This window comes from Leptonychotes weddellii, chromosome 6 (genome assembly GCF_054177405.1).
Source record: "Leptonychotes weddellii isolate Sample4059 chromosome 6, ASM5417740v2, whole genome shotgun sequence".
Lineage (NCBI taxonomy): Eukaryota > Metazoa > Chordata > Mammalia > Carnivora > Phocidae > Leptonychotes > Leptonychotes weddellii.
Window position 1 is genome coordinate 96,163,295 of NC_138374.1, and position 26,616 is coordinate 96,189,910.

The 26,616-nt window shown below is 38.8% G+C and overlaps 1 long non-coding RNA gene across 1 annotated transcript in view; it reads right to left on the bottom strand.

The window, feature by feature from the left end:
- Positions 1-601: 601 nt before the first annotated feature.
- LOC145722296 (uncharacterized) overlaps positions 602-26,616 on the bottom strand; it is a 33,214-nt gene continuing 7,199 nt past the window's right edge. Inside the window, exon 3 of the long non-coding RNA XR_014146448.1 lies at positions 602-1,037. This is a non-coding gene — a long non-coding RNA (uncharacterized LOC145722296). The remainder of the gene's footprint in view (positions 1,038-26,616) is intronic.

Genomic DNA, 26,616 nt, shown 5'->3' on the forward strand with positions numbered 1-26,616 from the left:
CCCGGCTGAGCAGGGAGCCCGATGCGGGCGGGACTCGATCCCAGGACCCTGAGATCATGACTTGAGCCAAAGGCAGACGCTTAACCAACTGAGCCACCCAGGCACCCCATCAAGAAGAGTTTTAAGAAGAGAATGACCAGTGGGGTTGGGGGAGGTCGGGGTGGGATGTTGGGGGAGGATGGGGGTACTGAAGAGTCCAATGAATTCAGCACCAAAAGAGGTCCTTGATGAGGCTTCTTTGTGAAGTAGGAAAGCTGAGTACAGTTTTTAATGACTCAAGTTGTGAATAGAGGGGAAGAAGGCACTAGAAAACACTTGTAATATGTTAATCCTTGCTCTCCAGGCAGGGAAAGAGAGAGGATGGTAGCTAGAGAAGGATGTAGGGTAAGAGAACAAGTGCTTCATTTGAAGTAACAATAAGGCTCTGGATTATTCCTTAATGTCCATAAAAACTATTTCTAGTCCATATAAGCCTAACTGGATCGTTGAATTCAGCAAAGAAATCCTGTTTTTTTTTTAATCAGAAAGCTGAGTTTGGAAAAATACATACTAAAATTTGAAATTACTCTTTACTATGAACTAACCACCTACAGAAGAATTGGTTTAAGAACAGCGAAGGGGAAGTTTACAGAACACTTTACCCTGGCAACGCATACCCAAATATAGCCTTCAATTCAAGAATTCCTTTATCTTCTCTCAGTGCATGTGAAGGGTAGAACTTACACAGACTGATAATTGCTAAGTGGTAACTACATCTTTTATTGTTCCGTGAAAGTTCTATACTGTTACACATGGTTTGGACTTTTTTTTCCCTCCAAGTACCTCTGTTCTGGATTTGTCTTAGAGTTGTACTTTATTGGCCAATGCCAGCAAGACTCCTGCAGAAGTGTATCAGCCTCCCTCCCAGAAAAGATATATAAACAGTATGACTTACTATAATGTGCTGATACGGATCTATAAATGACATTTTGGTTTCAATTACAGGAAATCTCTTCACACTTCAAAGGTCTTCTCTGGCACTCTAGCTTCTTTAAAACCTACAAAATAAACAATCACTATTGTTAAGCTTCCTCTTGGATGCAGTTCCAAGATTTAAATCATGATGAATACGAACCTGAGGAAGTCAAAGTCCACCCAAGGGGACCAGATAGATTGAGTTTCCAGTTGTTTATAAGACCAAGTGTACACGTATAACTTAGGGAAAGGGTAAACTTATTTGATAGTACTGTTTATTTTCCACATTTATTTGTTCAAATTTATTCTGTCAGTAATTATTAGGAAACTCCAGAATTTTTTTTTTTTTTTTTGCATTTGCCAAGTATCTTATGGGAAGGTCACTGAACTTACGAAAAATTTAAATTATGTTTGAACTGTTTATAATTAAAAAGCACACGCCATTGTTTGTTTTCTCAGTTGGGCTAGTGTTACACAAATTCATGATAAGAAAGGAACAATTTTTTTACCTTAGCTATTTGTTAAGAACTTTAAAGATACATTCATGTTGAATTTCAACTCAGTGTGGATATTAAAAAAAAAGTTTATTCATTCTAAAATAACCAGTTAAATTTGGAAGCAGTTAAATAAAAATGAATGAAAAATATGAAAAAATACTTTCTATACTTTGCTTTCTTCTACAATTACTCCATGTTATTTAAAATCAAATAAACTATTCAATGAACATCTGTTCCTCGATCACACATTTTTTTTCCTTTGAGACTATAAAACAACATATATTTATAGGTTAGTATTCTATATGTCACATCTAATTTGGAACATTTCAAATACCTTTATTATTTATGATTAATATGTAAAGTCTAAAATATGTTTTTATTTCAGAATAAAGAAAATTTAAAAATTAAAGTGTTCTTTTTTCTTTTTAACAATTACATTTTAAAAATTATAAAAAATAATTCATGCTCAATTTTACAAATATGAACTATCAAAGCGAATAAAGAATAAAGCGTAATCACGATGCTATTTTGATGTATATCCTTCCAGACTATCCAATGCATATTCATATATTTAGAGTAAAAAGGAAAAGAAAGGATTTGAATTTTTTTACACAAATGGGATCTCATGAAGTGCCCTTGAACTTTTAAACTCACTTCATCATTTTTTAAGCAAAAAGAATAGTATTTATTTATTCGTTCATTTATTCATTCATTCATTCATTTATTTTTAAAGACTTTATTTTTTAGAGGAGTTTTAAGTTCATAGCAAAATTCAGAAGGTACAGAGATTTCCCCACGTACTCTCTGCCCCCACACATACATAATGACATCATCATCACCCAGAGACCATAGTTTACCTTAGGCTTCACTCTTCATGTTCTACAGTCTATGGGTTTTGACAAATATATAATGACATGTACCCATTATTATGGTATCATAGAGTATTTTCACACCTTAAAAATCCTCTTTGTTTTGCCTATTCATCCTTCCCTATCTCACAAGCCCTGGCAACCACTTATAGTTTTGCCTTTTCCAGAATGTCACATAGTTGGAAATCATACAGTATGTAGCATTTTCAGATTGGCTTATTTTACTCAGTGAGATGCATTTAATAAATTTTCTCCATGTCTTTATAACTCATTTCTTTTTAGAACTACATAATACATGGTCTGGATATACCACAGTTTATTTATCCATTCACCTACTGAAGGACATCGTGGATGCTTCCAAATTTTAGCAATTGTGAATGAAGCTGCTATAAACATCTATGTACAACTTTTTGTGTGGATATAAAACTTCATTTCCTTTGGGTAAATACCAAGGGGCATGATTGCTGGATCATACAGTAAGAATATGTTTAGTTTTGTAAGAAACCACCAAACGGGCGCCTGGGTGGCTCAGTAAGTTAAGCGTCTGCCTTCTGCTCAGGACATGATCCCAGGGTCTTGGGATTGAGCCCCATCGGGCTCCCTGCTCGGTGGGAAGCCTGCTTCTCCCTCTGCCTGCCGCTCCCCCTGCTTGTGAGCTCGCTCTCTCTGACAAATAAATAAATAAACTCTTAAAAAAAGAAAGAAAGAAAAGAAACCACCAAACTATCTTCCAAAGTGTCTGTACCATTTTGTATTCCCACTGGCAATATTTAACACTTCTATTGCTCACATCTTCACCCACATTGGATGTTGTCAGTGTTCTAGATTTTGGCCATTCTAATAGGTTATACAATGTTATCTCGTTTTAATTTGCATTTCCCTGATGACATATGACGTGAGCTTCTCCTCACATGTTTGTTTGCCACCTGTAAATCTTCTTTGGTGAAATATCTGTTAAGGTCTTTCGCCCATTTTTAAAATTAGGTGTTTTTTTTATGGTTAAGTTTTAGGAGTTCTTTATATATTTTGGGTAACAGTGCTTTTTCAGGTGTGTCTTTTGCAAATATTTTCTACCAGCCTGGCTTCATTATTTTGAAATATGAAAAATATGAACCAATATTATAAGAAAGACAAAAATCACTCATAGTCCCCTATTTAAAAATTCTATAAAATGAAATTCTCCCTTCTTCCTTGTTCTGGTTTATCAAGAATCATTATTTTTACCGGAGAAAAAAACTTTTTAAAATAAAAGATTTACTTATTTAAATCACTTTCTAAGCTCCTAGAAGTTGATTTCTATCTTCTCATACACATTTTCATCAAGATGAAACAGTCTATATTTCCTCTCTATCATTACCCTTTAGAATTGAAGCAATTTCTTTTTTTTTAAATTTTTTAAAAATTTATTTCTTTGAGAGAGAGAAAGAGAGAGAGCATGAGCAGGGCAGAAGGAGAGGGAGAAGCAGGCTCCCTGCGATGCGGAACTCAATCCCAGGACCCTGGGATCATGACCTGAGCCCAAGGCAGATGTTTAACCAACGGAGGCACCCAGGCGCCCGTTAGTGAAGCAATGTCTTAATAAAATTCTTCTTTCAAGTACATGATAGGCCATGTGAAGCTCCTGGGCCCAGGAGCACGAAGCCTTTATGTTGCTGCAGCGGTGGTAATCCCTGAGAAGTATATGTCCCCTTTCTAGAAACTGGCAAAGTCTGTACAAGTGTACAGCAATGCCAGGGTACAACTATCAGGGTCTCAATGCCTGAAGAAAAATCAGATTATTTTCTTTATTGAAGTAGCATATTTGGTAAAAACAACACCGGATATGGGATCAGAAAGACCTTGATTCAAACTCCAGTTTCACATTTTAAGATCCAGTGTATTCCACCATAAATGGAAATAGTACTCCCTTCAATGTTGTATTGAGGACTAATGAATTAATTATAATGAAAGGTGCCTGCCCCACAGTAAATACTCAATGTATGTAAGCTTCCTCTTTTAAAAAAATTTTTTTTTTAATTTTATTTTAATTCACTTAGTTAGCATGCAGTGTTATATTCGTTTCAGGTTTACAATAGAGTGATTCAACGATTCCATACAGAACCCAGTCCTCATCATGACAACTGCACTTCTTAATCCCCATCACCTATTTCACCCATCCCCCCACTCACCTCCCCTCTGGTGACCATCAGTTTGCTCTCTAGAGTTAAGAGTCTGCTTCTTGGTTTGTTTCTCTCTCTCTCTCTCTTTCTCCTCTTTACTCATTTGTTTCATTTCTTAAATTCCATATATGAGTGAAATCATATGGTATTTTCTTTCTCTGACTGACTTATTTCATTTAGCATTATACCCTCTAGTTCCATCCATGTTGTTGCAAATGGCAAGATTTCCTTCCTTTTTTATGGCTGAATAATATTTCATTGTGTATACATATATACTATATATATATATATATACACACACACACACACCACACCTTCTTTATCCATTCATCAATCAGTGGACGCTTGGGCTGCTTCCATATCTTGGCTATTGTAAATAATGCTGTAATAAACATAAGGGTGCATACATCCTTCTGAATTAGTGTTTTTGTATCTTTTGGGTAAATACCTTGTAGTGCCATTGCTGGATTATACGGTAGTTCTATTTTTAACTTTTTGAGGAAACTCCATACTGTTTTCTACAGTGGCCGCACCAGTCTGCATTCCCACGAACAGTGCAAAAGGGTTGCTTTTTCTCCACATCCTTGCCAACACCTGTTGTTTCTTGTAGTGTTGATCTTAGCCATTTTGACAGGTGTGACGTGATATCTCATTGTAGTTTGGATTTGCATTTCCCTGATGGTAAGTGATGAAGAACATCTTTTCATGTGTCTGTTGGCCATCTGGATGTCTTCTTTGGAGAAATGTCTGTTAACGTCTTCTGCCCATTTTTAAATTGGATTATTTGTTTTTTGGGTGTTGATTTTTAGAAGTTCTTTTTTTTTTTTTTAAGAGAGAGAGAGGGAAGCAGGAGCAGGGTGAGGGGAGGGAGCAGAGGGACAGGGAGAGAGAGAGAATCTTAAGCAGGCTCCATGTACGTGGGGCTCCATCGCATGACACTGAGATCATGACTTGAGCCAAAATCAACAGTCAGATGCTTAACTGATAGAGCCATCCAGGCGCCCTGAGAAGTCCTTTATATATTTTGGATACTAACCCTTTATAGGATATGTCATTTACAAATATCTTCTCCCATTCTGTGGGTTGCCTTTTGTTGATTGTTGGCTTAGCTGTGCAGAAGCTTTTTATTTTGATGTAGTCCCAAAAGTTTATTTTTGCTTTTGTTTCCCTTGCCTCAGGAGACATATCCAGAAAGAAGTTGTTACAGCTGAGGTCAAAGAGGTTACTGCTTGTGTTCTTCTCTAGGATTTTTATGGTTTCAGGTCTCACATTTAGGTCCTTAACCATTTTGAATTTATTTTTGTGTATGGTATAAGAAGGTGGTCCAGTTTCATTCTCTTGTATGTTGCTGTCCAGTTTTCCCAACACCATTTGTTGAAGAGATTGTCCTTTTCCCATGGGATAGTCTTTCCTGCTTTGTCAAGGATTAATTGACCATACAGTTGTGGGTTTTCTATTCTGTTCTATTGGTATGTGTGTCTGTTTTTGTGCCAGTACCATACTGTTTTGATCACTACAGCTTTGTAATAGAACTTGAAGTCTGGAATTATGATGCCTTCAGCTCTTTTTTTCTTTCTCAATGTTGCTTTGGCTATTTGGGGTCTTTTGTGGTTCCACATACATTTTAGAATTGTTTGTTCTAGTTCCGTGAAAAATGCTGTTGGTATTTTGATAGGGATTGCATCAAATGTGTAGATTGGGTAGTATAGACATTTTAACAATATTTTTCTTCTAATCCATGAGCACTGAATGTCTTTCCATTTCTTTGCATTGTTTTCAATGTCTTTCATCAGTGTTTTATAGCTTTCAGAGTAAAAAAAGTCTTTCAACTCTGGATAGGTCTATTCCTAGCTATCTTACGGTTTTTGGTGCAATGTAAATGGGTCTGATTTGTTGAATTCTCTTTCTGCTGCTTGATTATTGGTGTATAAAAATGCAACAGATTTCTACACATTGATTTTATATCCTGTGACTTCACCAAATTCATTTATCAGTTCTAACAGTTTTTTAGTCAGTCTTTTGGATTTTCTATATAAAGCATCATGTCATCTGCAAATAGTGAAAATTTGACTTCTTCCTTGCTGATTTGGATGCATTTATTTTATTTTATTTTAAAGATTTTATTTATTTGACAGAGAGAGACAGCGAGAGAGGGAACACAAGCAGGGGGAGTGGGAGAGGGAGAAGCAGGCTTCCCGCGGAGCAGAGAGCCCAATGCGGGGCTCGATCCCAGGACCCCAGGATCATGACCTGAGCCGAAGGCAGACGCTTAACGACTGAGCCACCCAGGCGCCCCTGGATGCATTTATTTTTGTAGTCTGATTGGTGTGGCTAGGACTTCCAGTACCATGTTGAATAAAAGTGGTGAGAGTGGACATCCTCGTGTTGTTCCTGACCTTAAAAAAAAAAAAAAGGCTCTCAGTTTTTTCCCCATTAAGGATGATGCTAGTTGTGGGTTTTTCATATATGGCCTTTATTATGTTGAGGTATGCTCCCTCTAAACTACTTTGTTGAGGGTTTTTATCATGAATGGATATTGTACTTTGTCAAGTACATTTTCTTTGTCTATTGAAATGATCATATAGTTCTTATCCTTTCTCTTATTGATATAATCAGTCATTGATTGATTTGAGAATACTGAACCACCTTGCAACCCAGGAATGAATCCCACTTAATGTGGTAAATGATTTTTTTTAATGTATTGTTGGATTTGGTTTGTTAGTATTTTGTTGAGGATTTTTGCCTCTGTGCTCATCAGGGATATTAAAAAAGTGGTATCCATCTGGTTTTGGTATCAGGATAATGTTGGCCTCAAAGAATGAATTTGGAAGGTTTCCTTCCTCTTCTATTTTTTGTAATAGTTTGAGGAGAATAGGTATTAACTCTTCTTTAAAAGTTTGGTAAAATTTTTAGTAAAATTTGCCTGTGAAGCCATCTGATCCTGGACTTTTGTGTGTTGGGAGTTTTTTGATTACTGATTAAGTTTCCCTGCTTGTTATCAGTCTTTTCAAATTTTCTATTTCTGTTTCAGTTTTGGTAATTTTATGTTTCTAGGAACTTATCCATTTCCTCTAGGTTGTCCAATTTGTTGGCATATAGTTTTTCATAATATTCTCTTAAAATTGTTTATATTTCTGTGGTGTTGGCTATTTCTCCTTTTTCATTTGTGATTTTATTTATTTGACTCCTTTCTCTTTTTTCCTTGGTAAGTCTGGCTACAACTGACCAATTTTATTGATTTTTTCAGAGAACCAGCTCCTGGTTTCATTGATCTGTTCTATTGCTTTTCTAGTTCCTGTATCATTTATTTCTGCTCTAATCTTTATTATGTCCTTCCTTCTGTTGGTTTTAGGTTTTGTTTGTTGTTCTTTTCCTAGCTTCTTTAGGTGCAAGGTTGGGTTGTTTGAGATTTTTCTTGCTTCCTGAGGTAGGCCTGTATTGCTATAAACTTCCCTCTTACAACCACTTTTGCTGCCTCCCAAAGGTTTTGGACCATTGTGTTTTCATTTTCATTTGTTTCCATGTACTTTTTAAATTTCTTCTTTTTATTTCCTGGTTGATCCATTCATTGTTTAGTAGCATGTTATTTAACCTCCATCAGATTTTTTTCTTGTGGTTGTTTTCTAGTTTCATTGTGTTGTCAGAAAAGATACATGTAGGACTTCGATCTTATTGAATTTGGTGAGGCTGGTTTTGTGAGCTAATATGTGATCTATTCTGGAGAACATTCCATGTGCACTTGAAAATAGTGTGTATTTTGCTGTTTTTGGATGGAATGTCCCGAATATATCTGTGAAATACATCTGGGTCCAGTGTGTCATTCAAAGCCATCGTTTCCTTATTGATATTCCGTTTAGATGATCTGTCCATTGATGTAAGTAGGGTGTTAAAGTCCCCTACTGTTATTGTATTATTATTGATTAGTTTCTTTAGGTTTGTTATTAACTGTTTTATGTGTTTGGGTACTTCTATGTTGGGTGCATAAATATTTACAGTTATTATATCTTCTTGTTGGATTGCCCCCTTTATTATTATGTAGTGTCCTTCTTTGTCTCTTGTTACAGTCTTTGTTTTAAAGTCTATTTTGTCCAAAACAAATATTGCTACTCTGGCTTTCTTTTGACATCCACTTGCATGATAAGACGTTTCTCCATCCCCTTACTTTCAATCTGCAGGTGTCTTTAGATCTAAAATGAATCTCTTGTAGGCAGCATATAGATAGGCCCTGTTTTTTAATCCATTCTGTCAACTTATGTCTTTGAATTGGCATGTTCAGTTGATTTACATTCAAAGTTATTATTGATAGATATGTATTTACTGCCATTTTATTGTTTTACAGTTGTTTCTGAAGATATTCTCTGATCCTTTCTCTCTTTGATATTTTGCTGATTTTCTTCAGTGATATATTTGGATTTCTTTCTCTTTATTCTTTGCATGTTTATTAGTGGTTTTTGATATATGGTTACCATTAGGTTTGCATATATCCTCTTTTGCATATAGCAGTCTATATTAAGTTGATGGTCATTTAAGTTTGAACTCATTCTTTTCCCCATCCCTCCCCACATTTTAGGTATATATTATATTTTTTTAAAGTTTTTTATTTATTCATTTGAAAGGGAGAGAGACAGAGAGAACACAAGCAAAGGGAGAGGCAGGGGCAGAGGGAGAAGCAGACTCCCTGCTGAGCTGCGAGCCTAATGTGGGGCTAAATCCCAGGACCTGGAGATCATGACCTGAGCTGAAGGCAGATGCTTAACCATTGGAACCACCCAGGAACCCTGGGATATATTAAATTTTATATCTTTTTTTGTGAGTTCATTGACTTTGTACAGAAATATTACTGCTTTTGTGTTGCAAGTTCCCTTTTTAAGATCAAGATTACATAGACAGACCACTAATAACTATACATTTACTTTGAAAGATATACTGTTTGCTTGTAATTCTTGTTGGGATATCAGAACATGTTGATGGATTCATCATTCAACAAACAAATACCTACAATATACCTATAAAACACTTTGTACTAGGAAGCAAGTGGTGAGCCAGACCATTTGTGTAATATGAGACTGCAGTCCTCTAGACTTTTACTTGATACTATCCATCGTGGAACCTTGAAAGGTCAGCAGGACCATGGTCGTTATTCTAACCAAAATTTGCATGTTAAAAGCAGTATTAATGACAGTAACATGGCAGAAGAGTCTCTTCTCTTCAGAAAGCACTACAGCCTTTCAATTCACAAACAGTAGCTTCCCACAAGAGATCATCTACCTAGTCTATGTCAGGCACGAGAATGCAGTGGTGAATAAGGCCTGGCTTCTGCCTTCAATAAGCATAAGGTAACGTAGGGGTGACAGTAACTACAGCCTAGCCTTGTACTCCATGCTCATATGTTGCAAAAGTAACACCATTCTCTGTAATTAATGTCTAGAGTTGGAATCTTGAAACTCACTCCTCTATAAAAATATTTCCAGTGGTTTCCTATTCCTTTATTCTAAAGTTAGAAATCTTTCTCTCTACTCCATACCTACTGTGTGGCTTTCATACCTATTTATGGCAAACCAAAGTAGGAACAGCTTTGCTATCGCAATACACAAATGTATATACACACATATATAAATAAAATATGGAAGCAAATTTGATTTGACAGTTTTACAAAGAACAGTATATCCTAAGTTTTATTCTATTTCATGTGTTTAAATCTGATAGCAGCTCACCAAATTGATTTCATGACCCACTAATGGAAGTTTGAAATTAGTGGCCTAATGACTTCAAGATGATTTCTATCAACTTCCTCTGTCTTATCCCCCCACCCTCCCCTTTTCTTTCTATGCTACGGCCACACTGTTTTCTTTCTTTTCTTCAATGGTGTCATACTCTTGTCCACTCAGGGCTGTAACCTACCACTTCTCTCCGTCCATTTACTCAACAAATATTTAAGGCATAACTCCTGCATGTCAAGCACTATTCCAGTGTCTGGAGAGGCAAAAGTGAAATGAACTCTCTCTCTCTCTCTTTTTTTTTTTTTTAACAAAAAGCAGAACTGATATTTCAGAAGAGAAGAGACTAGTACTCAAGATGTTTAGAGGAAATGTGTTGCTGGTGCCCAAAGTTTGGTGTCAGCAACTTTCTTTCCTCTTCTCATTTCCAGCAACTCCATTCATAATCACTGTGCTCACCACCTAACTCCTCACTATTCGCCACCACTGTTACTCCTGTATCCTGCAGCAAGATCTGGATAGAGGCACCCCCAATATTAAAACCAAAAGCAGGAAATAGATTTATGATAGCTAACTGTCCATGTCCATTAGGTTAGACATTAAAAGGTAAATAGATAGTAAACAAACATAACTCATGGCAGTTAATCCTGGAGCAACATGCTTTTGCACTTTAAATCCATTCAGGGCTATGTCTTCTCCAACCTTGGTGAAACCTCGATCAGCCTCAGAATGTTTCTATTAAAAACTGAGGTATATATATATAATTTCTAAATATACATATTTAGAAATTAAAATGCTAGGCCCATGTATTCATCCAAAATTAAACTTGATTTAGAGTTGAAGTTTTCTCCTCCCTAAACTAGAGCCTATAGGGAAAGATAAGGCCATTGGCTTCTCTCCACCTCTGTCTACAGTCTAACCCTTCTAACTCATGAACGCTGGTTTTTATCCCCTCATGGCAGGAGAAGGCTGGCAAAGATACAGGAGCAAAAAACTTACTACTTCACTGTACTATCATAAGCAGGCTTTGTGATTTCTGGGCCTGGAATATATTAAAGCCGATTCTTTATCTCATAAATAGATGCTTTTGTGAATTCTTCTGAGATACTCTACTTTCAAGATCTCTTCCTTGTATTTTCTGGCATGTAGCAATGCATCTCTATTGTAGCTGGAGGCTTGCACTTTCTTCTAAGCCTCCATGCATCCTGTGGTCTACGTCCACAGGTCTTCTGAGGTTCGTTCACTCTACCAGGCAAAACCCCTGTATAGGATTTAAGATCCTTTCCCACGGTCCTCTTCAGTCCACAGAGAATACTCGTAACTGTTCCTTTCTTCAACAGACTGAGAATGCAATTGCTTCCCAAATGAAACTCTCTATTCTGCTACCTATGCCCCTTTATGTTTCTCAAGTCTGACTAGACATCAGCCTATGGAGGAGACACATAGTAAACTCTCTGATAAATTTCTGAGTAGTCTCTTTGAGGGCCCCTGTCTTGATTGGGGGTTAGGAGGTATATTCCTCCCAGATCTCCTCACCAAAAGAAGGATTCTACTCCAAGCAGTTCTCTCCAAAACAAACAAACAAACAACAAGAACACAAAACTCTCCAAGTCCTCCCCACATCTCTACTGTGTGAAGTAGGTAGTAAGTTAGTATGTTATTTTAAAGTTAAATACTGTTCTTGTCCACCTGCTTTTTTCCAAAATGTAAAAGGATAGGCTGTATCACAACCTATTTTAGTTTTTGATATCTTAGGTCTTATATCTTAGAGTCTTGACCAAAGCTTCCACTTTAAAGTTTCACTTTTTTTTTTAATATTTTATTTATTTGAGAGAGAGAGAATGAGAGAGAGCAAGTACATGAGAGGGGGAAGGGTCAGAGAGAGAAGCAGACTCCCCGCCGAGCAGGGAGCCCGATGCGGGACTCGATCCAGGGACTCCAGGATCATGACCTGAGCCGAAGGCAGTCGCCCAACCAACTGAGCCACCCAGGCACCCTAAAGTTTCACTTTAAAGTTTAATACATAGGTGTGCCAACTTCCAAAATGGCAGAATGAGGAACTTGGGAAATCCTCTTTCTAAAAAGCAGATTGAGCTGGTCAGAGTTCTAAACAACTCTGGAAACTAACTGGAGGACAAAGAACACATGAAAAGCACTTATTTTTTTTAAAAATCTACTAAATCTCTAGTCAATGGTATTGTAATAGCATTATATGGTGACAGCTGGAGCTACACTTGTGAGCACAGCATAACACACAGACGTGTTGAATCACTATGTTATACACCTGAAACTAATGTAACACTGTGTAGCAACTACACTTCAATTTTTTTTAAAAAATCGATTAAATCTCAGTAAGAGCAATGAGAATCTGTGACATTTTAACAAGAAGTTGCTCCTACCATCCTCCAGCTCCTCAGCATAGAAGTTCTAGCTGGGAAGATAGGGCAGTCCTGAGGATTTATAGCTCTGTTGTCTTTCTGTTTGGGGGAGAGAGGAGGTAATTGTTATTTGGAACAAAGCTTGGAAAGTTCCATGCCCAGAGATGTTGTCAAAAACAATAGAGATACAGTAGCAAACAATGTAGGACGTTTAATGCTAGCATCAGGCCATACTGGTTGGGCGAGCAACCAATCTGCAGACCGTTCAGAAATGTAGTAAGATTGGGAGGAGGAGATAAGCAAAGAGCATGTTGCTGAGGCACACTTATTCCCGGTCTGGAAGGCTGTGTGTAAATGCAAGGCTGCACCTCCTATGAAGAAAGCTGAGAGGGCTTAGCAAAATACTCCCCAAAAGTGAGGCTTTGCAAAATGCAGAAAGCAAAAACCAGGGAGAACTTGTAATTTCTCTGTATTTGAAAGTACTCCCCAGGCCACATAATGATTAAACAGCAAAAGGTAGACTTACTTGTTCAAGATGCCTAAGTGAACCTTTGGCTATCACTGGCTGACAGCAAAACTATGCTAACCCAGGGGCAGCGCTTAGGAAACCAGGCTTAAAAATAAAAATGAAAAGTGAAAACTGAGCTAACACATCAGAGTATCAGAGTCTGAACCCTGGAGGGGAAGACTCCCTAGAACAAGCTGAAGAAGTTGCTAGAACAAACAGCAGCACTAACCCAGAGGAAGGATGAGATTCCGTAGGTGCTACAATATCTAACCTAAAAGTTTCAGTTTTCAACAATAGAAACAAAACAAAACAAACAAACCCAGGAAAATGTAAACCAGACACAGGAAAGAAAAGCAACCAATAATAACTGTCTCTGAGGGACTCCAGATTATGAACCTAACGGACAAATACTTCACAGCGTCTGTTACACACATGTTCACGGAACTAAAGGAAACCAGAAAGAATGAAAGGAAAGTATGACACTGTAACATAGCAATGAAGAGGTGTAGACATTAGAAAAAATAACCAAGTGGAAATTCTGGTGTTAAAACATAACTGAAATGAAAAATTCACTACAGAGGATAAACAGCACATTTAAGCTTTCAGAAAATTTAAAGATGCATGAATAGAGATTATTCAATCTGAAGAACAGAAAGAAAAATAAAAAGAATGAAGAAAAATGAACAAAGCCTTAAAGCCTGGGGGACAACATCAAGCATACTAATCTGTAAATGGAATCTCAGCAGAGAAGAGAGAAAAAAAAAAAAGGGAAAGAAAAAATATTTGAAGAAATAATGGCTGAAAATTCCCCAAATTTCATTAAAACCATGTCAAAAAGCTCAACCAATTGCAAGTTGGAGAAATACAAAGAGATTCAAACCTACACACATCATAGTCAATCTGTTGAGAATCCAAGACAAAATCTTAGAAGTCGCAAGAGAAAAAAGGTTCATCGTGTATAAGGTAACTACAATAAGATTAAAATCTGACCTCTCATCAGAACAGAGGCTTGAAGGCAGTGTGAGGACATATTCGAAATGCTGAAAGAACAAAACTATTAACCAAGAATATTATATCCAACAAAATCAAGAGAAATAAAGACATTCCTGCATCAGGAATGGCCTGGAAGGATTTTTTGCTGGAGAAAAGCATTCACGGGAATAGTAAGGAAAGCTTTGGTTGGAAAGAAGTGATGCCAGACAGTAACTCAAATCCACACAAAGAAACTGAGAGCCTATAAATCATATAAACAATTTTACAAGATAGCAAAAATACAGCTTTCTATTTTCTTCTCTTACTGATTTAGAAGCCAATTGCATTAAAATAATTATAAAATTGTATTGTTGGGCTTATTTAAAGATGTCATATATAGGGACGCCTAGGTGGGGCTCAGTCAGCGAAGCATCTGCCTTGAGCTCAGGTCATGATCCCAGGGTCCTGGGATTGAGTCCCATATCGGGCTCCTTGCTCAGCGGGGAGCCTGCTTCTCCCTCTGCCTGCCGCTCCCCCTGCTTGCGCTGTCTCTCTCTCTCTCTCTCTGACAAATAAATAAATAAATCTTAAAAAAAATTCTTTTTAAATTTTTTAAAAAGATGTTATAAATATGCAAATAATAGTCCAAAAGATGGGGGAGGATATGCAGCTGTAATGGAGTAAAGATATAATACCAGATGGTAATTGATATAAAATATTCTATATAGTTTTTCTCTTTTTTTCTCTAAGCTTTTTTAAAAGACACTGAATGTATAAAGCAATCAGTCACAATACTGTATTATTGGGCTTATAACAATATACAGACTTAATATGTATGATAATAATTGCACAAAGGAGGACTGGAACTACAGTTGAGCAAAGTTTCTATATTTTACCTGAATTAAGTTATTATTTATGTAAAGTAGACTATAATAAATTAAGGTGCATCTAGAAATAATTCTTAGAGAGAAAGCACTACAAAAATCAGTCAAAAATATAGTTAACGTATCAACAAAGGAACTGAAATGGTCCACTGGAAACTATCTGCTTAACACAAGGAAATACAGGAACAACAAAGAAATGAGACATATAGAAAACTGAAAGCAAAATGGCAGATGGAAATGTAACCATAACTATAACAACATTAAATGTGAGTGGATTTAACACTCCAATCAAGAGACAGAGATTGTCAGTCTGGAGAAAACCGAATACATGCAAAAGAACAATGAAATTCAAATAAGATTTGTAGTTTAGTTAATAGCTTTATACTGATGTCAGTTTCTTGATTTTGCTGATGTACTATAGTTATGTAAAATGTTACACTGGGGAAATCTAGCTAAAGGGTATATGGGAACTCTGTGATATTTTTGTAATTTCTTACCTTAAATTATTTCAAAATCAAAAAGTTATTTAAAAATCCAATACATGTGGATGGATCTAATTTATATGGGCAATTTTCATTCCAAAGTTAAGTTCCAAAGAAGTAACAAAACAGTCATAGGGGAAAACTGACTAAAGTTTACTTTCTTGAGGGTAAAATTACTGGTCATTATTGTTAAGACAGTGACAGCATTTTCACTTCCAGTTACAAATAGGCATCCTTTCACCCTTTTTTCCCCCCTAGTAGTAGTACTAGTAGATATTTTAGCTTTTTGTGAAATTAAAGCATTCTGTCCAGCTCGCCACATTAAACACTGGGAAAATGTTTTTTCCCCCACAACTGGCTCAGTCCTGGAAATCTTATTGCAACTAGGTTGCACAACCATTATCATGAATGCTCATAAAAGAGTAGTTTGGGGGGTTTTGTGTTTTGTTTTTATAACTAAGGGGAGTGACCAGTCTTGGTGAGTATATACAGTCTTTTAAGTCTGAAGAGAGAGACAGAAAGCTCATGTTTTCTTTAATTTCTTTCTTTACTTTGTTTGTTTTGGCTGCCCTGTCATTAGAAACTTTCTGGAACATTAATGAGAGGGAAATTTGGATACGCTTTTTAACATACTTGCCTGTGCAATGCAACTTTTGGCTTTCCATGAATGCTTAATAGTGTGTGGTCTGTCCAAAACCCTTTTAGTCATGTCGTCAGGACAAGACGGGCTTCTCTGGGAAAAGTGAGCAAGAACCAGAAACACAGACTGGAGTGCTTTGTCAATTCTCTTTCCTGCATAGAGCGATAGGACAACAGGAAGAGAAGGCGCTATTACTAGGTTTGTGGCATCTGTTGGAAATAAGGATAGAAAAGCAAAGGATCCTCTTCTCTTTCCTGTCATTTCATTGTGTAACAGAACACAGGAGGTAATAAGGGGCTCGGCACAAAAAGTGGGAGCAGGCTTCCCTGCCGGAGCCAGACTGATCTAAGTTCAAGCTTGTCTCCTCCTTTCTCTGACAGTAGGATCCTGATCCTCAGTTTCCTTATCTGTAAAGTGGGGGAAATGGCCCCCACACCTCACGGAGGCAGTCGGATGATGAAATGAAAGAATGTATGTCAATCATCAAGCACAGTACCCAGCAGGTCATAACTACACAAAATTATCATTTTGTTATTATTGTTGTTGCTTATGAAACTGGTGCTTTTCCCCCCAAATTGCTCCAATTTCCTGAGATTTATTTGGCTCTTTGGAAATTTCTAAGAAATTCAATTAGGCAAATTTGTTAAGCACCTCTTATAAAGACTGTACATTTTCATACTCAACAATGAGTTTTATTTTTTATTTATTTTTTAAAAGATTTTATTTATTGGGGCGCCCGGGTGGCTCAGTTGTTATGCATCTGCCTTCGGCTCAGGTCATGATCCCTGGGCCCTGGGATCGAGCCCCACAGCAGGCTCCCTGTTTGGTGGGAAGCCTGCTTCTCCCTCTCCCACTCCCCCTGCGTGTGTTCCCTCTCTCACTGTGTCTCTCTCTGTCAAATAAATAATAAGATCTTTAAAAAAAAAAAGATTTTATTTATTTATTTGAAAGAGAAAGAGAGCACACAAGCAGGAGAAGAGCAGGCAGAGGGAGAGGGAGAAGGAGGCTCCCCGTGGGGAGCCTGATGATGCAGGGCTCCATCCCAAGACCCTGGGATCATAGCTTGAGCTGAAGGCAGACGCTTAACCGCCTGAGCCACCCAGGCCCCCTCAACATGAGTTTTAATAGAGATTAAGAAACACTTCTGTTTCTGATCTGAAATACTGGGCCACTTACTTGTCTGCTTCCAAACTCAAAGCTTTCTCCATTATGCTGGAGATAGAAAGAGGTTCCAAAGGCAAAAAGAGCAGTGCACTAGTGTTCCCATCATCTTCATCGTTGTATAGATATATAGTCACAATAGCATGACTAAAGTTTTAATTTTTGGATTATTTTGCTGGAACTTTTTTAAAACTTGGGCTAAGCAAAGAGTTTGCTATCATCAACAGGCACAGAGAAATAAACAACAGGAATTAAGATAAGTAAATGAGCTGCTTTGTATTAGAAATGTCTCTCAAGCCATATTCTCAGTTTAGTACGGAAAACCTGTTAAGAGAACTTCCCTATTCCCAAGGAAATCTAAAAGCATGCCACCAGATACAAAGACGCAGATTAATTAACTATGTCTGTTTCCTAAGATAGGAACCCAGTGGTATGGAATTTGCCTTCTAGATCCCACAGAGAGACACCCAGTCCCTGTGGCTAATGTCCATACTATTCCTTTTGAAATGACTTTTTCTGCTGTTTTTATTCCTAGGTCTCTGGCACTGCTGCTTTCTCTCTCAAATTTCTATTACTGAAAGGTCATTATTTAAACAGACAATTAGGGATGCCTGGGTGGCTCAGTTGGTTAAGCATCTGCCTTCAGCTCAGGTCATGATCCCAGAGTCCCGGGATCGAGCCCCGCATCGGGCTTCCTGCTCAGTGGGGAGTCTGCTTCTCCCTCTACCTGCTGCTCCCCCTGCTTGCTCACGCTCTCTCTCTCTCATTCTCTGACAAATAAATAAATAAAATCTTTAAAAATTAAAAAAAAAATAACCAGACAAGTATATATGGAATACCTACTAGGGTTTCAGAGAAGGAAGAGTCAAGTGGTTTCAAATAGAAAAAAAGGCTTGATAGAAAAGGTAAATAACTAAGCTGGTACTTGAACTCACAATCAAGCTTCGATCCATAGAAAGGGGAAATGGAAACACTTCCACTCTGTCCAACCTCAGGCTCCCCTGGTGCTGCTCCCCTGTCCTCTCACCATCTCTGCCTGTCCTTCAGGGTTCTGCCATAAACTTACTCTCTGAAGTAAACTGTCTCTTTATCTACCAGGTTAGGACCCCTGTATTTCTTCTTGATATCTCTCACCACACTGTTATACGTTACATTTCCATTACACGCAGCGTATGCATCCCCTCACTGTGTGCAACATAAGGCGAGTTCTATCTCCTTCTCCCTGTATTCCTGTTGGGCCCCAGATGATCACTCAATTACTAGGAACTGAAGAGATGAATGAACAAACTTGGGAATTTGTATGGTGTATGGGGGCGGTGGGGGCGGGAACCACAGACAAGGTCTTGTATTGAGAAATAATCAAGGGGAAGCAAAGCCTATTTATAGATCCTAGAATGACAAACTGCAAGATATTTTAGCAATTGCTAATTTGCTTACTTAATTTTAAAAGTTCGCATTCATTAAACATTTCCTAGGGGCCAGGTACCGTGCTAAGTGATTTGTATACACCACCTCATTTCATTTTCATAATAAGAGAGGGATTATTATCATCATTTTAGAGATTAAAAAAAAAAGTAACCTTTAGAAAGGTTAAGTGATTTGCCTAATTGACAATTTAAATGGAGGTGGACAGTCTCCCTTACCATGCTCTACAAGAGAACACAGTCTTCCAGGAAGACTAAGAAATTTTCCCAGGTCAGCTGGGTTCACAGGGGCTGAGCTGGCCCTAGAATCCTGACCTTCGGCCTCCTATCAAATTCTTTCTTTCTATACCATTCTGCCACTCCATTAAAGGCCCCGAAGGACAGATAGACATTCGGAGACATTATATAATAAGCAACAGCCTATGAGAGAATCTTAGCAGGGAGATGACATGATAGAAGGGACACTTTGTATTAGTTTGCTAGGGCTACTGTAATGAAATGCCACAGAGGAGGTGGCTTAAACAAACAGAAACTTATTTTCTCACAGTTCTAGAGGCTGGAAGTCTAAGATGGATGTGTTGGCAAGTTTGCTTTTTTCTGATGCCTCTCTCATTGGCTTACAGATCGCCACCTCTCCCCATATCCTCACACAGTCTTTCCTCTGTGCCCACACATCCCTGGTGTCTCTATGTGTGTCCAAATTTCTTCTTCTTATAAGGAACCCAGTCAGATTGGATTAAGAGCCATCCTAAGGGCATCATTTTAGCTTTATCACCTCTTTAATGGCCCTATCTCTGAATGCAGACACATTCTGAGATATGGAGGTTAGAGCTTCAACATATCAATGGAGGGGGAGCACAATTTCATCTAAAACACACCAATAATATTGGGACGCCTGGGTGGCTCAGTTGGTTAAGTGTCTGCCTTCGGCTCAGGTCATGATCCCAGGGTCCTGGGATCGAGCCCCACATTGGGATCCCTGCTGTTTGGGGAGCCTGCTTCTCCCTCTCCCTCTGCCTGCCGCTCCCCCTACTTGTGCTCTCTCTCTCTCTCTGACAAATAAATAAAATCTATTAAAAAAAAACAAAAAACACCAATAATATAAACATAGCAGTTAAATAAAGAAGCATACAATTGTTTTTTTTTTTTTTTAAAGATTTTATTTATTTATTTGTGTGAGAGAGAATGAGAGAGAGAGCACATGAGAGGGGGTAGGGTCAGAGGGAGAAGCAGACTCCCTGCCGAGCAGGGAGCCCGATGTGGGACTTGATCCAGGGACTCCGGGATCATGACCTGAGCCGAAGGCAGTTGCTTAACCAACTGAGCCACCCAGGCGCCCAAGAAGCATACAATTGTTAATGGAAAAATGTGGTGTTGAGGAGGCATGGACATAACCAGCTGGAGGTCAGATGTGATAGGAAATGCACCTAAACTAGAGTTGTGGATGTGATAGAGGAAAGACCACAGCATCTCTTACATGGGCCAGTCTCCCTCATCTGGTTATTTAAAAAGAGCATGCATGTGCGTGCATATACACACACACTCTATAAATGAAACATAATACATAATAGTTTGTTCTACCCCTTCACAATTGGGAAGTACTAATCCAGGTGAACCTGCCTATTTTAAGGGCTAGGAAACTGGCTGGCCCAGTTTCACACATTGCATTACAAACAAAGCAAGAATGTCTCCTCACCCCGAGCCAGTTTTTGACTTTTCTTTCCTTGACCATCTCGTTTGCTATTATTTTCCATTGTTTCACCTCTTGGTGGCCAAAACCAAGCCACCATTCTCACCATATTTTAAGTTCACAAAATTGGAAGAAATATTCACAACCACCACGCAGACAGAACTTCCTTGTGTAAATACATAAGCTGAGGCCCAAAGATGCAAACAAACCTGTAGGGGCTAAGGGCAGACTGCTCTAAAATGCGCCACTTTGGCATGTTGATTATTTTATATAAAAGTTACTTAAGAAACAGCCAATGCAAAAAGAACACTCTGACCCCCACCTCCCACCCTCCCATCCCTACCTTTGTCTCCAGAAAGCAGGAAATAAAGCTCCTAGGTGAAAGGTACCCTCCCTGTACCAGAAGGTAAAGAGATATCACCAAAGATAGGGAATTCAAAGCTGAAAAAGTTGTATGAACAATCCTTGTTACTTTTACTAATTTAGTACCCAAGGCCAAATTAGTTTAGGAGTCCTTACTAATTGAAGCACCTAAACAGAAGTTTCTTTGTCCTGTCAATTCCTCACAGACTTATTGTCTCTGTCTAAAAAGTAAAAAAACTGCCTGTCTTGGTCATTTCTTTAGGTGTTGCTTCTACGCACATATAGTTAAACTTTGGGGCTTTTTCTCCTGTTAATCTGCCTCATGCCAATTTAATTCTTAGACCAGCTGGAAGAACTTTGCAGGGAAGAAAGAAATTTTTCCTCTCCTACACTAGTCAAGTTCACCCAATGGGAGAAAGAGCTGAACACAGCGCCTCACTTTCAACCAGGTACTCTTTCTCTATACCCTACCACACTTCTTCCTCCCCCTTGCCCCTCACATGGTGCACAGTAGACTCAAGATATAAATTAGAAAGAAATTAAAAACTGAATTTATATTTGGTCAAATAAAACTTTAAAAGAGTCATTTTCATCTTCTACACTTTTCTAGGTTTGAATTATAAGATCTTTACTTGCAAATACCAGATGCACTGTTTTAAAAATTCTTCTTCCCACATAGGCAGTTATGGAATAATACCACATTGACAAGTGTTAACTATATTATGTTCATTTTCAGAAAATGTAGAATAATGTTCTATCTTTTACTTAAAAGAAACAGATAACAATGATGAACTTGGTGTTACTGCTTTTTAATTTTTTTAAAAGATTTTATTCACTTATTTGAGAGAGGGAGACACAGAGCACGAGCAGCGGGTAGGGGTAGAGGGAGAGGGAGAAGCAGACTCCCCGCTGAGCAGGGACCCCAGGCGGGACTCGATCCCTGGCCTCTGGGATCATGACCTAAGCCGGAGGCAGATGCTTAACTGACTAAGCCACCCAGGCACCCTTACCACCTATTTAAATATACCTAATGATGTGACACAAAATGCTAGAAAAAAAAATGTTTTGAGAAGCATATTTACTTCTACAGCTTTCTCTCTCCAGACTAGACAGTCTACAAAAATGCTCCCCTAGGGAATGTTTGTGTTTTGTTGAGGGTTTCACTCCCTCCTTAATTGCTGCCTTTTTTCATGACGTACTCAAGATTGCCACAGGAGGGAAAGCCATATCTTTTCTTCTAAAGGAAACAGTCCAGGGAAAAGCCCCAGGAAAACCGTCATACTGACTTAAATATTTCATGAGAACTATTTTATTACTGAATTAATTTATCAACACTTTGGGTTTGTTTTACTTTTCAACTAACACAATAATTATTTCAGGAAGCTAGTGAGGTTGACCTTGCAGTTAAAATAGGGATGTTGACTATGATTTTAAAGTGGAAAAAGATGACAAATAAATATAGTAGGATTGTGGAAGATCAGAGGCACTGTACACCCACCCATCCCAGGCACTACCGGAAGTTAAACCACTAAAGTGGAGACGAGCATTCTGCATGCCCTGGATAGTGTTACATGCAATAGGAGTTCAAATTCACCGTTCTCTTCTCAGGTTGTAAGCAGCCTTAGAAATGTGCTTCCAGATACTGTGAATGGCAATTCACTTTGGAAATAAACTGGAAACCCAGTCTTTTGCAGGAGTAAGAGCTGTGTAAAAGTGCCAGGCGGTGCATCTGGGAAAGGTCGGAGCCAGAAGCAAACATAAATGCATTTGGCCACAAAGAGCTTCTACGCCTCACTGTACTGCCCAGCTTGACCCACACAGACTCATTGCTTCCATTCATGAAGTGCCTGGCTCCCCTAATGTTAAGAGGATTTACAAGGCCTCCTCAGTGGCTCAGTCGGTTAAGCATCTGCCTTAGGCTCAGGCCATGATCCCGGGGTCCTGGGATTGAGTCCTGCATCCGGCTCCCTGCTCATTGGGGAGTCTGCTTCTCCCTCTCCCTCTGCCCCTCCTCTCCTTTGCTGATGCTCTCTCTCTCTCTCTCAAATAAATAAATAAACAATTTTTTTTAAAAAAGAGAGGATTTGTGAAAAATAATGAATTTAAAAAGAACAAGATTTTCTTTGAAACTTTGAAGAAATGTTAAGAGTCAATATTTCAATAATATTATTTTCATTCCTGAAAAAAACATTTTGATTGTAGTAACCAGCTGTTCTCCAAACCTCTAAGGATTGAAAATGAAAAGGAAATGACTTTTAGTTGCAAAATGAAGTTTATGTCAGGTTGAAGAAAGAACATCCCGATAGCAAGGCTGCAGAAGAAAACCTTCTTTTCTGATGGTCATTTACTACTATTACATGTTTTAGCCATCTTTATACTATAGAGCTGTAATGGTTCAAATTCTATCAAGCATTCTCTTGAGGGAGCTGATGGTTTCCAGGAGCCTGGAGAAGTAAGCAAACACTGAGGGAAAGCAGACGGGGGATGATAGAAGACAGACACAGGACTTAGCTAGGCACCCCACAAACGCAGGCACACTAACTGTTAATCCAAATTTATTTTTCTAAATTTTTTTTAAAGATTTTATTTATTTATTTGACTGAGAGAGAGAGACAGCTAGAGAGGGAACACAGGCAGGGGGAGTGGGAGAACGAGAAGCGGGGCTCCATCCCAGGACCCTGGGATCATGATCAAAGCTGAAGGCAGATGCTTAACACTTAATGACTGAGCCATCCAGGCGCCCCTGTTAATCCAAATTTAAAATGACAACAACAGTTCTAGCAACTAGGACAAGAAGAAAAACAAACCCAGCGTGATGGCTCCTGGAGCAGGTTCCAGCAACTGGTACAGTAGGAATTCAACAGGAGCGAAAGCAAGAAGACCCAATCCCTTCCTACTACATGCCGGAAATCAAGCCAACTTGTAACCATGCCTGCTAGTTAATAATTACCTTAGATAAAAGGATCTGTATTTGATTAGCTCATAAACTTCTATGCACTTTTGTCTTAGGTGCTTTGCTTCTATTCTGTGTTTTTGCTCAGGGTATTGGTTGTTTATCATAAGCATTTGCTTGCTTGCTTGCTTTCAAAACTCCCACTCTAGAAGAACTCAGCCACTATAGCTTTTCTGAGTTTTCTCCTAGCATTTAGCTGGAGAACACCCACATAACCTGGCAGACTGGTTTTATTTTCGGTTCACATTCTCAACAGCCCTGGACGGGACACAGCATCTTTCTCAGTTTCTCTGTGAACTTGCATTCCCATTCTAGAAATGGCTTTCTTCTCCCGCTCATCTCTCACCATCCCTCACCGTGCCCTCTCAGAGCGGGTGACCTTATCTCCCTTCACTGAGAAAACAGCCCGAGAGGGAAGTTTCTTATCTTCCCACCACCAAATCAGCAAACTCCCTGTACTTTTGGGTTCTCCTCCTGCCACAAAGGAGGCAGAATTCCTCCTCCTGTTAGACACCTGTCCCTCATGTGGTTCTTTGGACATAAAATCCCTCTCTCTCCTGCAAGTACATGATAGTCATGCCTTTCTTTTCTGCACAAAAGGACTTTCTCCTGGATGACCTGACTGGCGAGCCTGTCAGAGTCCCTCTGTTCCATATTCCTTTCCCTCCATGCCTCCATGTTTCTGCCGAGTTTACCGACAGAGCTCTCTAGAGGGTCTGTTGCTCACACTGTATCGGGTCCCCAGACTCCTCACCTCCCATCCACCTGCCACCTTGCTTCCACTTCCTTCACACTCTGTCCCCCGCACTCCACTGAAACTGCTCTTAATCAAGATCACTGGTGACCTCCGAGTTTTCAAATGAAGTCACTTTTCTCTCCTCTGTTTGCCTGGAACCACTTTCCCTCCTTTGTGCCCATGACATCACCCTAATCCCTGGTTTTCCATCCAGCTCCCTTGGTGCTTTTTTGCAGGCTTGGGTACAAATGCTCTGCCTGGAGCCCTCATCTTGAGCCACACCCTGCTCACTCCATTCACTTCCCACGCATGGCTTCTCATCCCTCCCAGCTCTGCTCACGTTTCATCTCAGTGAACCCTTTCCATCCTTCCCCTCCCCAGGTTATTCCCAACTGTTGAAACCAGGTTGCTTCCTTTATTATCTGTTTATTGTTGGCTTAATTATTACCTCTCTCCTCCACGAGGGAATGAACCATCCCTGCTTTATTCACCCAGGTATGCCCTAAAGGTTGCACAGTGCCTAGCAAGTAGTCAGTATGAATGAAAACTTCCTGAATTGGTGAAGGAATAAATATGTACCTAGCCCAGTGATCAACAATTCCTGGCTGATATTAGCATCTGGATTTTTTTTTTTTTTAAACCCAACAGGTAAAATTCTTAAGTGAAAGAGAGAGCACAGATTTTCTAAATTGCTTCCTATAATACCTGTTCTTTTTCTAAGTATTAAAAAAATACATTTTTCCTAGGCATGCTATATACCATATTAATAAAAAGCTGGAAATTATTTTTTCCTCACGGGAAATTGTAATTTATACGAGGGTTCTTTTCACTCTGACAATAGTTCACAAGGTATTACTCAACCAAAGCAATCTGTCACTCTAAAACATAATTTAAACAGTAAGAATTTTTGCAAACACTGAATGGGTCTCACAAAATGGATTCTTTTATTGCTTTTCATCGACAGCAGAGGCATCATTAGTGATGAGGATAAGGAAAAAAATCCCATGTAGCTATTGTGAATTTTATGTATTTTAAATATAAATCCTTGGTAGTCACCACCTCAAAAAAAAAAAAAAGGTACCAAGTAGGGGCACCTGGGTGGCTCAGTCAATTAAGCCATCGACTCTGACTCTTGATTTCGGCTTAGGTCAGGATCTCAGGGTCTTGGGATTGAGCCTGATGTCTGGCTCTGCACAGAGTCGGCTTGGGATGGCTCTCTGCCCCTCCCCCTGCTCACACACACACTCTCTCCCTAAATAAATAAAAATCTTTAAAAAAAAAAGTACCAAGTAGTAGATTATAAGTAACCATCTTTTTTTTTTTTTAATTTTTCTTTATTTGACAGAGAGAGACACAGCGAGAGAGGGAACACAAGCAGGGGGAGTGGGAGAGGGAGAAGCAGGGAGCCCGATGCGGGGCTCGATCCCAGGACTCCGGGATCACGACCTGAGCAGAAGGCAGACGCTTAACGACTGAGCCACCCAGGTGACCCTATAAGTAACCATCTTAAGAGAGTGCAGTTAAATTTTTAACCCAGAAACCTCTTTAAATTAGAATGTTTGCTGTGTGGAATCTTCCTGAAGTAAGTTACTAACATCTTCTTCTACGGATCAAGGATCTAACAATACTTTGGTGTCATTACCTGAACATGAATTCTCATTATATATTGAAAGTAGTGATTTAGAAGACTGTGTCATGAACTGTGGAAAGACTCTACTGTTACCTCTAAGATCTAAGTTCGTGACTTCAATCAATTTTAAATCCATCTGCCTTTTCCTCATGACAGTTGAATGGAAAGGAATACAATACCTGTTTGAGGTTTGTGGTATATATAACAAGGGACTGATGGATATTTTTTTTTAAAGATTTTATTTATTTATTTGATAGAGATAGAGAGAGGGAGAGCACAAGCAGGGGGAGTGGCAGGCAGAGAGAGAGGAAGAGGCAGGCTCCCCGCTGAGGAAGGAGCCCGACGTGGGGCTCGATCCCAGGACTCTGGGATCATGACCTGAGCCGAAGGCAGCCGCCCAACTGACTGAGCCACTCAGGCGCCCCGGGACTGATGGATATTAACAAATCTTAATTACAGATGCAGGTGTCTATACAGCATGTCCTCATAAGTACATGCACCTTTAGGCACTTTTCCCCAAATTGCTTTTCTATAAATTCTTACAAAATTGCTTTAAATTACTTTTCTCAATACTTTCATAATATTGAACCAAATACATG